Source organism: Callospermophilus lateralis, unplaced genomic scaffold (genome assembly GCF_048772815.1).
Source record: "Callospermophilus lateralis isolate mCalLat2 unplaced genomic scaffold, mCalLat2.hap1 Scaffold_189, whole genome shotgun sequence".
Classification (NCBI taxonomy): Eukaryota; Metazoa; Chordata; class Mammalia; order Rodentia; family Sciuridae; genus Callospermophilus; species Callospermophilus lateralis.
Window position 1 is genome coordinate 1,769,063 of NW_027512911.1, and position 13,229 is coordinate 1,782,291.

A 13,229-nucleotide genomic window follows, 5' to 3' on the forward strand; every position below is an offset into this window, starting at 1 on the left:
TGATAAGGTTTAAACACAGGACCCTTATACCTATTTGGGCCTTAAACTTCAAGATAATCAGATCCAAATTCATAAAATACAACTGCGTGTGAACCATCTTCACACCCTTAATGATTCTCAAAAATTACTGGGAGATATTCAATGGCTAAGAACATATTTAAAATTATCCACTTGTGTACTTTTGCCCCTTAATGATATTTTGAGAGGTGATTCCTACCCTTCCTCCCCTCAAAATCTTACTCCCGAGGCATGACAGGCATTAAACCAAGTCACAGAGGCCATTGCCAAACAGTTTGTTACACAAATTTCTTATAACCTTCCTCTGGTTCTGGTTCTTTTACACACTCCTCATATACCCTCAGGAAAATTTTGGCAGTGATATCCATATTTTAAAAATAAAGGCTTCCCCTTGCTTTGGGTCCATTTATCCACCACATCCTCCAAGTTTATTACCGTTTATCTTGCTCAGGTAGCTTCTATTATTATTAAAAGTCGTTTGCTTTCTCGACAACATTTTGGCAAAGACCCTGATAATATTTTAATTCCATATACTGATGACCAAACCCAATTTTTACTACAGAGAGGGGATGAATGGGGTATTGCCCAATCAGGCCATTTGGGAACAATTGATAACCACGTCCCCAATGACACCCTTTTACATTTTGTCCAGATACATCCATTTATTTTTCCCAAAATTACTCAAAAGTCTCCCAGTTCCAAGCCCTTACTGTCTTTACAGACGGTTCCAGTAATGGCTGTGCGGTCTTTGTTGTCAATAACCAGCCTACAACCTTTGATACTGTCTATCATTCAGCACAGCTTGTGAAATTGTTTGCCATAACACAAGTTTTTATAACATTTTGTGATAATCCTGTTAATATTCATACAGACAGTGCCTACATTGCTCATTCTGTGCCCCTGCTGGAGATTTCACCCGCCATTAAAGCTTCTTCCAATGCGGCCTTTCTGTTTCACCAGCTTCAGCAGCTAATTCAGGCCAGACAACACCCATTTTTCTTAGGACACATCAGGGCACACTCTGATCTTTCCGGCCCTCTAACACAGGTAATGCTCAACCTGATGCAGCAACTCCTACCATCTTTCCAATTTTTGGTGGCTCCATTCAATAGGCCACGGAGCTAAACAATCTTCACCAACTAAATTCCCAGAGCCTTCGATTACTTTGTAAAATTACCAGGCAACAGAAACGAGAAATAGTAAAAGAATGCCCTGCTTGCACTCTCTCCCTCCCCATTCAACACTTGGGAGTTAACCCCCGAGGATTACTGCCAAATCAGGTTTGGCAAATGGATGTTACTCATTTTCCTGAATTTCGAAAAACCAAATATATACACGTTTCTATCGATACCTTCAGCAGCTTTATTTTTGCATCACCACATTCTGGAGAGGCTACCAAAGATGTCCTTTCTCATCTTGTTTCAGCCTTTTCCATAATGGGTAAACCAATACATATTAAAACAGATAATTGTCCTCCATATACCAGTGCCAAGTTTAAACAGTTTTGTGCTACCTTGCAATTTTGTCATCCTACTGGAATTCAATACAAACCTCAGGGCCAAGGCATTGTGGAATGTTCCACCTTACCTTAAAGACTTGGCTATTTCGCCTTAAGGCTTCCGCCCTTGTATTTACCACTCACAGGCATTGCCTTAACCATGCATTATTTGCCCTTTCTTTTCTTACCCTAGACAGTGAAGGCCTTTCGGCTGCAGACACACACTGGCATCCCTTTTCCAATTCTGATCAGCCACCTGTTATGTGGCGAAATCCCCTTACAAATAAATGGAAATGCCCACATCCTGTCCTCATCTGGGAATGTGGCTCAGCTTGTGTTTTGGACCAAGAGCTAGCAGCCCCAAGATGGTTACCAGAAGGCCTGGTTAAACAGGTTAATGACTTACCTCAAACCGGGGACGGAGGCCCTCTCCCTGAGTACAAATTTTCCCCTTTTTCGGATCCATCCAACAATCTGTGTGAGGATCCTGCTTAAGGCACTTCTGCTGAACAGGTTTGTGCAAGGAGGCCTGGGCCCTCCACCTTCCAACATCATGGAGTACCTTCCCCCCCCTCCCCCCGTGAAGGCAAGGGAGGATCTTGGACTCAGGCTCCCACTAGTTGGAACCAGACTGCTGACTGCATGACTAAGGTGGCTTACCTCCGTGCCGAGGTTGACCATAAATTCAGAGGAGTTCATCAGCCTAAATGGGTATGTGTTAACAAGCCAAAGATTATTCCCCCTAGTACAAGTAAAGCTCTCCAAAATTGTTCTGCAACCCGTACGCATACCCAGGCGATGCATGTCTCTTGTTTTGTGTCGGCCTCAATTTGTGTTAACAAGCAGGGAGAATGATTTTTTGAAGCCTCCCTAACTAAAACTCATGAAGCAGGGTGGACCACTATTCATTATACCCCCGCTCTCTTTGACCAGGGAGGAGAAGGCAAATACACCAAGCTACAGTCAGCTGGGTGCCAAGGCACTGTCGGAAAAACTTCCTACTGGCCCATTAAGGACCCTACAGGGGTCTCTGATGGTAGAGGACCCACTGATGCAGTCAAGCATCCTCAGATAATCAAACTTTTGAAACCCCAAATCCCTGAGCTCACATATCATCCCTTATTGTAGCCGAAATCCCAGTTCCCAGGTTTAGATACCAATACATTAGATATTTTGCAAACTACCTTCTCCTTCCTTAATAATTCCAACCCCACCCTTGCTGGTAATTGCTGGCTCTGCATGACAACAGGGGCAAGCATGCCTATGGCAGTACCTATTAATTCTACTATGGACAATGATAATACATGCCAACCCGGATTTCCCTTTAAAGTACAGCCTATAGGCACTTTTACATTATGTCTTTTAGGCGTGATGCAGAATAATACCTATGATATGGATTTTGGAATTGCTTCCTTTGGAAATTGCTCAACAGTACAAAATTATTCCTCACCCATCCCATCTCTTTGTCCCCCCAATGGCACAGTTGTTATGTGTGGAGGAAATGTGGCCTTCCCCAGGCTTCCAGCGAATTGGAACAGTGGCTGTGTTCTTGCCTTATTACTCCCTGATATAACTATTGTCCCAGGAGACGAACCTCTAGCCTAGACACCTTAGTCAAAAGACAGAGGCGGGCGATACAGGCCTTATCACTTATTGCAAGCCTTGGAATAACAGCTGCTGTGGGCACAGGTACACTGGCTTAGGCACGGCAATACACCCTTACCATCGCCTGTCTCAACAACTTAAAATGATGTACAAACTCTATCAGAAACCATTAAAGATTTGTAGGACCAAATAGACTTCCTGGCAAAAGTGTTCCTTCAAAACAGACGAGGCTTAGATTTGCTGACTGCTAACCAGGGAGATATTTGATTGGCCTTAGGGGAACGATGCTGCTTTTATGCCAATAAATCAGTCATAGTATGCACTAAATTTAAGCAGCTTCAAGAAGATCTAGAAAAGAGATGAAGGGAACTATTTGAAAATCCCCTCTGGACAAAGCTTAATGGATTTCTACCCTACCTTCTTCCCCTATTAGGCCCTTTGTTGGGTTTACGTTTAATGGTGACCATAGGACCCTGCATTATAAACAGTGTGGTACAATTTATTAAAGAACACATTAATATTATGGCCTCTAAGCCCCTACAAATCCACTATCATCATCTGGAGATGGAAGACCACGCTGTCGACTTTTAAAAGGATGTTCTACCCTTCTCACAGGCTTATTTCTTAAGTTTACATCCCCACAAATCTCTCTTTCTTACATAAAACTATAAGTAACAGCTCTGACAAACCATCTTCTGCCCTTGCCATAAGGGTTCGTCTACATGGGCCCTTCGGCTTGGGGGAAGACGCACCCATGGAGTGAGGATGTTAGGCCATAATATCGGAGGGTGCAGGAAGGATTGCAAAAGGATGGATCCACGGATCCCCAAACACAAGACCTGTGAGTGACATGCTCTGGTGCATGGCGGTTGGCATGCTTCCGCTTCAAGGCCATCTCCTCCAAAAACATGCCAAGGCCACCACGAAATCTGCTAGTAAAGATGCTCGCTCGGATCAGGAGATATTCTAAGCCCTCCTAGAGAAACAGAGCCTCTAACCCCCCCCCTAAAAACATGGCCGGTAAGGTAGGTCAAATATTTTATATAAGAAAGGGGGAGATGTCAGGGGCTAAAAGGAAGTTCTCCTTCAAAGAATAGCCTGACACTTACAAGAAACAGCCCCCTGGGAGACATCCTGCCTGGGAGATATCCCACAACCATCTATCTCCCTGAGACATCCTGTCGCCATCTGTCTTCCTGAAATATCCTGAGGTTATCTAACCCTGTGAAGACATCCAGCAACTGCCGATAAGAGAGCTTTCCCATCAGCAGCATATAAACACCCTGTGAGAACAATAAAAGTTTGCAGCTTGATCAGAACTCCTGTCTGGGTGTCATCTGTCCTGTCTCTTGTCCCTTCATTCCTTCCCAACTATGTTCGATGCCCACGTTGATGTGTCCTGCCGGCCGGGACACCTGGCACTAACCCATACCCTACTAGACTATGACTACTAATCCTAATATGATGGAGAAAAATAACCCAAATAGAATAGAAATACAAGCAGTTCAGAGGAGGCATGGTGTATAGTTGGAGTTGCCTTTTGCATGATCTAGGGTAGGTGTTATAAATCTAGCTAATTTTTAAATGAAATAGTTCTCCATGTGTTTTTAAAGTTAAAAAATATGTGAATACCTGTCTCCCTTTCTCTGTAGCCTACTTGCCACATGTATTTTATATGCACATATAGAATCCTACGTGGTATCACACGTATATTCTTGTGAGGTGGCTGACTTAGCAGATTCAAACTGTGAGAAGAGATCACTTCTCCTAAATGCTGTTGGAACTGAAAATTCAACCTATGGGGGAGCCTCCTAGTAAAAAAAAACATTATACATAAATCCATGCTAAGTAAAATTAATATTTTTGCATCAGTGGATGATATATATTTCATGAAGAATTTCGATTGGCATATATATTGCTACTTTTCATTGTCTGTGTTTGTGTTTTGTGTGTGTATATATATATATATATATATATATATATATATATATATATATATACTCTCCAAATTTTTCAAAATATAAAATATATGTGTCCTATATACACTACCTAAATTCATTCATGTTCATGTATGTGGATTCATAATCAACTTTTCACAAGATTATTCTCAGAAATATACATCCACCTGAAATACATATTTGTTTCCTAGTACTGAAAAGTAACTTCAGTAAATGGTGCATACAATCCTAATATTTCTACAGTAACTGACCCAGTTTAACATCAATGCAAATAGATTCCTATGGGAAATGATGTGTATTTTGAAGTTCATTTTATTTAACACTGGTACATTACTATTTCTTCAGTTTATGCGCACCATAGGATATATATTTCATCCACAGGTTCACAAATTAATAGGCATTTGTTTCACTTTCAATCATTTCCTGCTTCAGAACACATGTATTCCTCCAGGTTTCTTGACTGTTCTTCTCATGAGACTTCTTTCCAAACACATTGTTTTCGATTTCCATAAAAATTTGAAGCAAAACTCCCACACTCTTCATGATAAACCATAACCCTAATATTACCATTAGATGTATAACTTTTTGGAATGAATGATTGTATATCAATATAAGATTTCCTGTATATTTTCAGATAACAATTCAATCCATTATTTAAAGTTGGTACCAGTTATATAATTTATGTTGAGTGTCTATATGGAAGAAGCTGAAGGCCATTTGAGAGTGTTTTGGTTTTAATTGTGGTCATTTGTTTGTGGTTGGAAGAGATGACTGGGTCCACCTGGGCTTGAACACTGGTGTGATTCCCCATAAGACTGAGTTCTGGAACTGAACTAAGAGAAGTATTGCCATGAAGTCGTGTTGGGATTTTAGGAGGCCACGCATGAGAATCGCCCTTGGAAACTGAGTTCTAGGCCCAGGATGGCTTTCCCCATCGCCATGGAAATCTCATCCAGGATATTACATGATTTTATTTTTAAAGAGTTGACAGCCATAATTAAGAGACAAAGCACACATGGATCTCACATTGTAGACCTCAATGGGCCTGGCTTCATGTGACCTTTTGCCCCCTCTTTGGGAAGCCTTGCCTGTGAGAGTTCTCCAGAGGATTCATTCAAATGAGCTTCCTCAAAATTTTATGGTTCCTGGATGAATGGGAAACACACAGTGGCTCCAAATTCATCCTTGAAAAATGGCGAGAAAAATACCATGAAATTTTGGACATTCCCTTGACCAGATGGCACTGGAAAACATTTCCATGTCCTATTGCTGATCAGGAGTATACCAGACAGTGCCTTGATTGACTGGGTTTCATGAAAATGCTGTAGAACAGAGATGCCAGTAAGTTGGAGCCTTCTGAGTAGTGAGCCTAGAGTAGTGGTTAGCAAGTGTGTGATAATACATCTGTGCTGTGGCCATGTAGATCTGCCATTGGCTTCCAAATGTCCTGTGACTGACATGGTGCAGCCAGCAGACAATTATATGAAAAGGCATCTTGGTATATGGAGACGTTTCTGGGCAATGTTCAGAATCAGGTTGCTATGGAAAAGAGTGCAAGCTATGTGGGGTAGAAGCCTAGTTGGTGCGTTCTCCAGCAGACACTGACCAACCACATGTGACAGAATGCCGTGCAGCACTGCGACCAATTTGGACTCCTTGTATTTTGTGAAGCAAATACCAAACTCCCATTGTAGCAGCAAGAAAGACCATTAAAAGTGGAGTATGACCAAAGGGCTTCACAGTCCACACGGGGAGACGCTTAGCCCCAATGGCCATTGTTTACCTACAAAAAGAGAATTCATCACTGCTGCACCATTTTCATTGGAAAATAAGAACACATGTCCTTCAGGTCACATAGATGCATATCTAGCTTTGATGGTCTCAAAACAAAGGAAGCTAAAGCTCCTGACAACAACATATATTTCAAGTGCCCAGCCTCAGAGGCAGTTTCTCAAAATGTCTTTAGGCCAGGAAACCTCTATATTCATAGACACAGGGTACAACTCTTTGTACCCCCAATACTAATTTATACGTCTTCAAAATATTGCTCCCAGAAATGGTACAAGAAATACTCATGTCACCTGATCTACATATACATTGTATCACAGTAATATTCTGAAAACAAAATGCAAAGGTCACACTTATGATTGTACCAAAACCTAAATGGAAAGTGAACCTGCATTACTAAAATCATCCATGTCCACTTGCCTAATGCTCTCAAATGTCAATCCTATTGACGACTACATATTTCTTTTTTCCTTAGATTATATAATTAAAGTCAAACATGTTGAATGTGTAATCCTATCACTAACTTTATGCTTTGCCTGATTTCATAATGTCTCTATTGATATCTGCTTTCCTACATGTTTTCTCCAGTTCATCATTGTGACTGACTCTTCACATGTGCTGACATTTACATTCACTCTCTATATGAAACCCTATTGCTAAAGGACTTTTTTTCCAAATCCTATATTCACTCTTCTTCCTAAACCTACCAACTATATTCCTAATCTTACTGACTATCCCGTTTTGAATGGATGTTCTTTTCTACATTCAGTCATCCAAGTAAATGTCAGGTGAGCGTCGGAGGAAGAGACCACCCAGAATCTACCTCATGCAACAGCAAAGGGTTTATTGGGGGTCCAGCGTGCTGGTGCTCATAGCTCACTTGAATAGAGCAGAGAGCCCTGAGAACAGCTTAAGCAGAGCTTATATACTTTCCTTGGAGAGGGCAGGGAGGGATTTTTATTAATGGATCAAGGCGAGTGGGCAGTTTGCGTGTAACCGGGTGAGGGAGTGCATTCTGTAGTTTGGCAGTTGGGGACAGCACATTCTGGGAACAAGATTAGCAAACATTTCTCAAGATTTCAACAGTGTTTTGTTAAGTGCACAGAAAAACAGAAAGTGACAAGTGCCTATTTTATTAACCTTTCATTCCCCACTTTTTCTTCTGGCTACTTTTAGTCATAAAAGTGATCATTGGGGGGTGTCACATTTTATGTCTGCTAGTGGGGTATTAACATAAGTTTAACTTGTCCAATTTGAGATTGGAGAAAAGAAATTACATGGTTGAACAAACAGAGTTTATAGTTATCAATAATATGAGGATTATTATTGGACCAGCCAGGGTTGATAAATACGTAGTTAAACAGGGGGACTGTGTGAACCAAGACTCAAACCACCCTTTTTTGGCCTCTCTCTCTCATTGACACTCTTCAAGTTGTCCTTTTAATTTACTCATAGATTTTTTTACAACTCCATAATGGTGAGCATAAACACAACATTCTTCCATCAATGCAGAACAAAGGCCCCCTTCTCTCATGAAGAGGAGGTTCAACCCTTGACTGTTCTGTAAAACAACTTCAGAGAGAGAGGTTAAAGATTTCTGCAAAGCTGTGATGGAGGTTTCTAATATCTTTATGTTTTGGTCTATTGCTGCTTCTAATTGTGTCATTTGTTGTGTCCCATGGACCAAGGCAGTGGTTCTTGTGCCCACCCCTGCTGCAACTCCTATTTCTAATAGGATGGCTAAAGTGAGGGATATATGTGCCCAGTGGAACCAGGTTTTATTTCCCCCTATTTGAATTTCAAATGAACATGCATCAGGATAAAGCACTCTGGGAAACATCTGCACCATTACACAATTAATCATATCTGTTGACAACTTCATGAAAACATAAAAAATGTTTAAGTATATAGAATTATACTGCTGTAGGGACAGACAAGGCAAGGCGCCTAAGATAGTACCGAAGACAGGGAAACAGTCCTATTCGTTTGCAACCAGATTCAGAGGGCATTACTTCTGTTGTAATCAATAAATCCCCTGAAACCCAAGTTTATGTAGTTTCAGAATTTTGTACCCAACATGTAAAGGAAGGGGCGCAGAAGTTCACAGTCTGCAGAAGTTTACAAAAAGCAGTTTATTTTTCTGTTTTTTTCCTCTGTTCTTGGCAAGTTAACTTTTCAAAGACACCTGGGTTAGGGAGAGCTCTTTCTTCCCTTTGATTTTCACCCTGCCAGCTGTTACCATGGAGCCCAGTTTGTAACTTCTGTATCTTAGAAATCTAGCCATCTCTGTGAATCCCTAGCTCATGGCCAGAGGCCTTGTACACATATTTTGTGAAAAACTAGTAAGGGGGTGTCTACCTTAGGAGTGCAGATTTTTTAGCCAGTGGCCAAGTAGAACAGGGCAACACGTTAAGGTGAATTTTATCTACTCTGAAGTCTTTTATAGGGACTCTTTTGCTGAAAGTCCTAAAGTCAGCCATGATGAAGACTTCTGAAGAAGGTCAGATAAGACTTTTCGGTGGGCCTGGTACAGAGGGGGCAGATGGGGTAGGTGGGGCTGAGAGCAGTTCTGAAGATCTGAGAATGAGGAAGGAAAGATGTAAAGGAATAATGGGAAAGGGGTTTGGGATTTTCCTAGCAACAAAAACTTGAGCAGTAGAACAGGTAGAGCAGAGGAGAAGACTGGAGTTAGTATCACTAAAAGCCTGTAAGGGACTTTAAATTCTGAGTAACCTTTTTTCAGTGATGACAAAGAAACTTTTAAGTCCATTTTCATTACATCTTGGATAGGGGTATGAGGGCTCTCCTCAGCTGGTTTGAGATTTGGGTTAGCTGGTAAGAGGACCTGGTGGGATCCGGTGCGGACACTGATAGGAGAAGAGAGGAGGGAGTTGGTGGAGGGGTACTTCATTACCTGCTACCTCAGCAATTGGGCAATGGTCTGAGAACTGGCAGAGGTTTGGATTTTTGATCTAGTAATTGGAGGGGAGAAATTATGTTGCTGAGGTGATAGTGACAGCAGAGAGACTGGAGCAGAAGGCTAGGGGTGAGGATCTATTGGAGAAACATAGGTCAGGATGTGAGCGAAGGAGGGAAAAGGCCTCCACATAGGGGAATCTCCTTTCACCCTTTTGAGCATTTGCAGAAGTTAAAAATGTCACGCAGAATTTGAGGACCTAGAGACCCCACTGTGGGCCATCGGTTTTGGTTATCTAATTGGTAATATGGCCAATGCTGTGTACAGAATTTTTTTATTGGTTATTCAAAACATTACAAAGATTGCAGAATCACATTGGTTACACATCCACATTTTTACATAATTCCATAATAGTAACTGTTGTATTCTGCTACCTTTCCTATTCTCTACTATCCCCCCTCCCCTCCCCTTGCATCTTCTCTCTCTACCCCATCTACTGTAATTCATTTCTCTCCTTATTTTTTTTCCCATTCCCCCCACAACCTCTTATATGTAATTTTGTATAACAATGAGGGTCTCCTTCCATTTCCATCCAATTTCTCTTTTCTTTCCCTTTTCTCTACAGAATTTGATGAGAAGCTTGAGATCCATCAGGCAGTCCCTGTATGCTCACATCCCCATGACTTAGAGAAGAAGTCGGCTTTCCCCCCACACAGCCGTGATTTCATGTGGTTTTGATAGTCCACCAGGCAATCATAGTAATCTAGGCTAGCAAACCTGCATCTGGCTCACTTGTCCCTACATCCATTAGGTTTGTTTCCATTGTCTATGGTTTGGAAGGGATTTAATGGAATTTTAGTGGCATCCTCTTCATCAGGGATATCCCAATAGGAAAGATGTATAGCCAGCTAATAAATGTCTGGGTAGAGAGATGGTCACTAGTTACCTAATTGGGCTGTATACGAGATAGACCATAATTCTTTTCCAGTAGGATTTGTGATCAGCCATCGCTGCTGAACGGGCTGATGAGGGTTAGGACTACTGGTGGTCAAGGGGAGAGTCTATAGCTTTATCCACATGGCGAATACACAATTTGAAAGCGTTACCAGTCTTTTCCAGTTTCCAGCCAGAGTCTCAACAGGCCGCAGGCTTGAGATGAGAGGTATGGATCCAGGAAATGATTCTGTCTACCTTCACCGCTGTAGGTGTTATAAGTAGCACCTGGTATGGTCCTTTCAAGCGGGGTTCCAGGGATGACACCTGATGTCGTCTTACATAGAAGAAGTATCTTAATTGATGTTGATTTGGAGTCCTCTCGTCCCCAGGTTGTTAGGCAGTGGCCATCTGTTTTCACAGGTATCCTGAGTTCTTTCAAGAGCTTTAAGTCTGTAAAGCAAATGGTTGTGAAAGAAATCGTTAGGTCTTAGAGTTGGGGTTAGGTCCCTTACTGGAGGAGGGGCACCATAGAAAATTTCATAGGGGGTGAGGTTACACAAAGAAACAGAGGGAGTATTTCTTGCATGAAACAGTTCATAAGGCAGGAGCATAGTCCAATATTTTATGCCGGTCTCTAAGCTTAATTTCGTTATGGTCTCTTTAATGTTTCTATTCATTCATTCTGCCTGTCCTGAACTCGGGGGTCTATAAGCACAATGTAACTTTCAATAAATCCCCAAGGTCCTGGCTAACCCCTGACTTATGTGGGTTATGAATGTCGGTCCATTATCACACCCTATTACTTTAGGCAGGCCGTATCTTGGAAAAATATCTCCCAGGATCTTCTTCACCACAATTTGCACTGTTTCTTTTTTTTTCTTTTTTTTCCTTTTCTTTTTTTCTTTTTTTTTTTTTTTTTTTGGTGGGAAAGGCTTCAATCCATCCTGAAAATGTATCTACAAAGACTAGGAGATATTTAAGTCCATAACTTGCTGGCTTTATTTCAGTAAAGTACACTTCCCAGAATTGTCCTTGTCTGGTTCCTCATAGGTGCTTTCCTGTAGGAAGCTTGGAAGGATAAGAATTAACCAATTGATGGACCTGACAGGCTTTTGTTAACCATTCAGTTATTTCCTTTAACTGTGAGTCGGTTAGTGGAAAACTCTGTTCTTGATCCTTCATAAATGAATGTAGTTTCTTTAAACTAAGGTGAGTGATTTGATGTACATTATCTACTGACATAGTTAGAGCTGTGAATATAGGAGTTTTTACTGAAGGATTTAGAAATTCCACTTGGGGGCCTTCAGGGTTAAAAGTTATTTTGGCCCGGAGCTTGGTGAGCAGAACTCTGCCTATCAATGGGGCCGGGCATTCTGGGATTACTTGGAAGGAGTGATGGATTTTTCCTTTCCCCTGGTCCCAGGTCCTCTTAGTTGTCCAAGCCCGATATTTACTGCAATTACCCCTTGAATTAGAGACCTTTTATTTGATAGAGGGCAAAATGGAGCCTTAATGGCTGAGTATATTGCCCCTGTATCCACTTCAATGTTTACTGGGGTGCCCTCCACTTCAAAAGTTAACCTGAGCTCGGGGAGGGGATCTGATCCCCAACTTTCTTAGTCATCCTCCAGAGTCAGGATGGCTGGCTGGCGTGGCTGTCTCTTTCTAGGGCTCTCTTTGGCCCAGTGTCCTTTTTCTTTACAATAGGCACATTGATCTGAGGCCAGGGGTGGCCTCTAGTTTGGGCCCAGGTATCCCTTCCTGTCTCCATGTTTCTTATTTCTGGCCTATTTGTTGTTGTGACCAGGACCTGAGTCAATTCCTTAGTCTGTCTTTTGTTTCTTTTATCCACCCTTTGCTTCCTTATCTTCCTCAGTTTCTCTCGTATAGTATACGTTTTTGGCTTCTCTGACTAAATCTCTCAAAGTCATATCTTGTAATCCATCTAAGTGTTGTAACTTTCTTTAAATATCCATGGCAGCTTGCCCAATAAAGGCCATCATGACAGATGCCTTTTGAGCCTCTGCCTGAGTATCAAAAGGAGTATATCTCCTATATGCCTCCATAATTCTCTCTAGAAACATAGAGGGAGATACATCAGGCCCTTGAATAAACTCTATTACCTTGGCCAAATTAGTTGGTCGCCTAGCAGCCACTAAGATACCCGCTATTAGAGCCCGGAGATAAGTGGACAGATGCTCCCTACCTTCAAAGGTGTTGGGGTCCCAGTTTTGTCGATTCTAGGGAAAGCCGGGTTGAATATGTTGGGAAGTGGTGTCAGTCACCCATCTGGTCCGAGGATATTATTTTCTAGCTTCCAGGAGGATTCTCTTTTGTTCCTCTGTCATGAAGAGAGTCCCTAGGTGTTGTTGGCAGTCATTCCAAGTAGGCTGGTGTGAAAACATCTATGAATCAACCACACCTGAGACACGAGTGGGGTCCTCTTAAAAGGGGGGATTGTTATTTTTCCAGTTATATAGGTCTGAAGAGGAGAAAGGCCAATACTGGT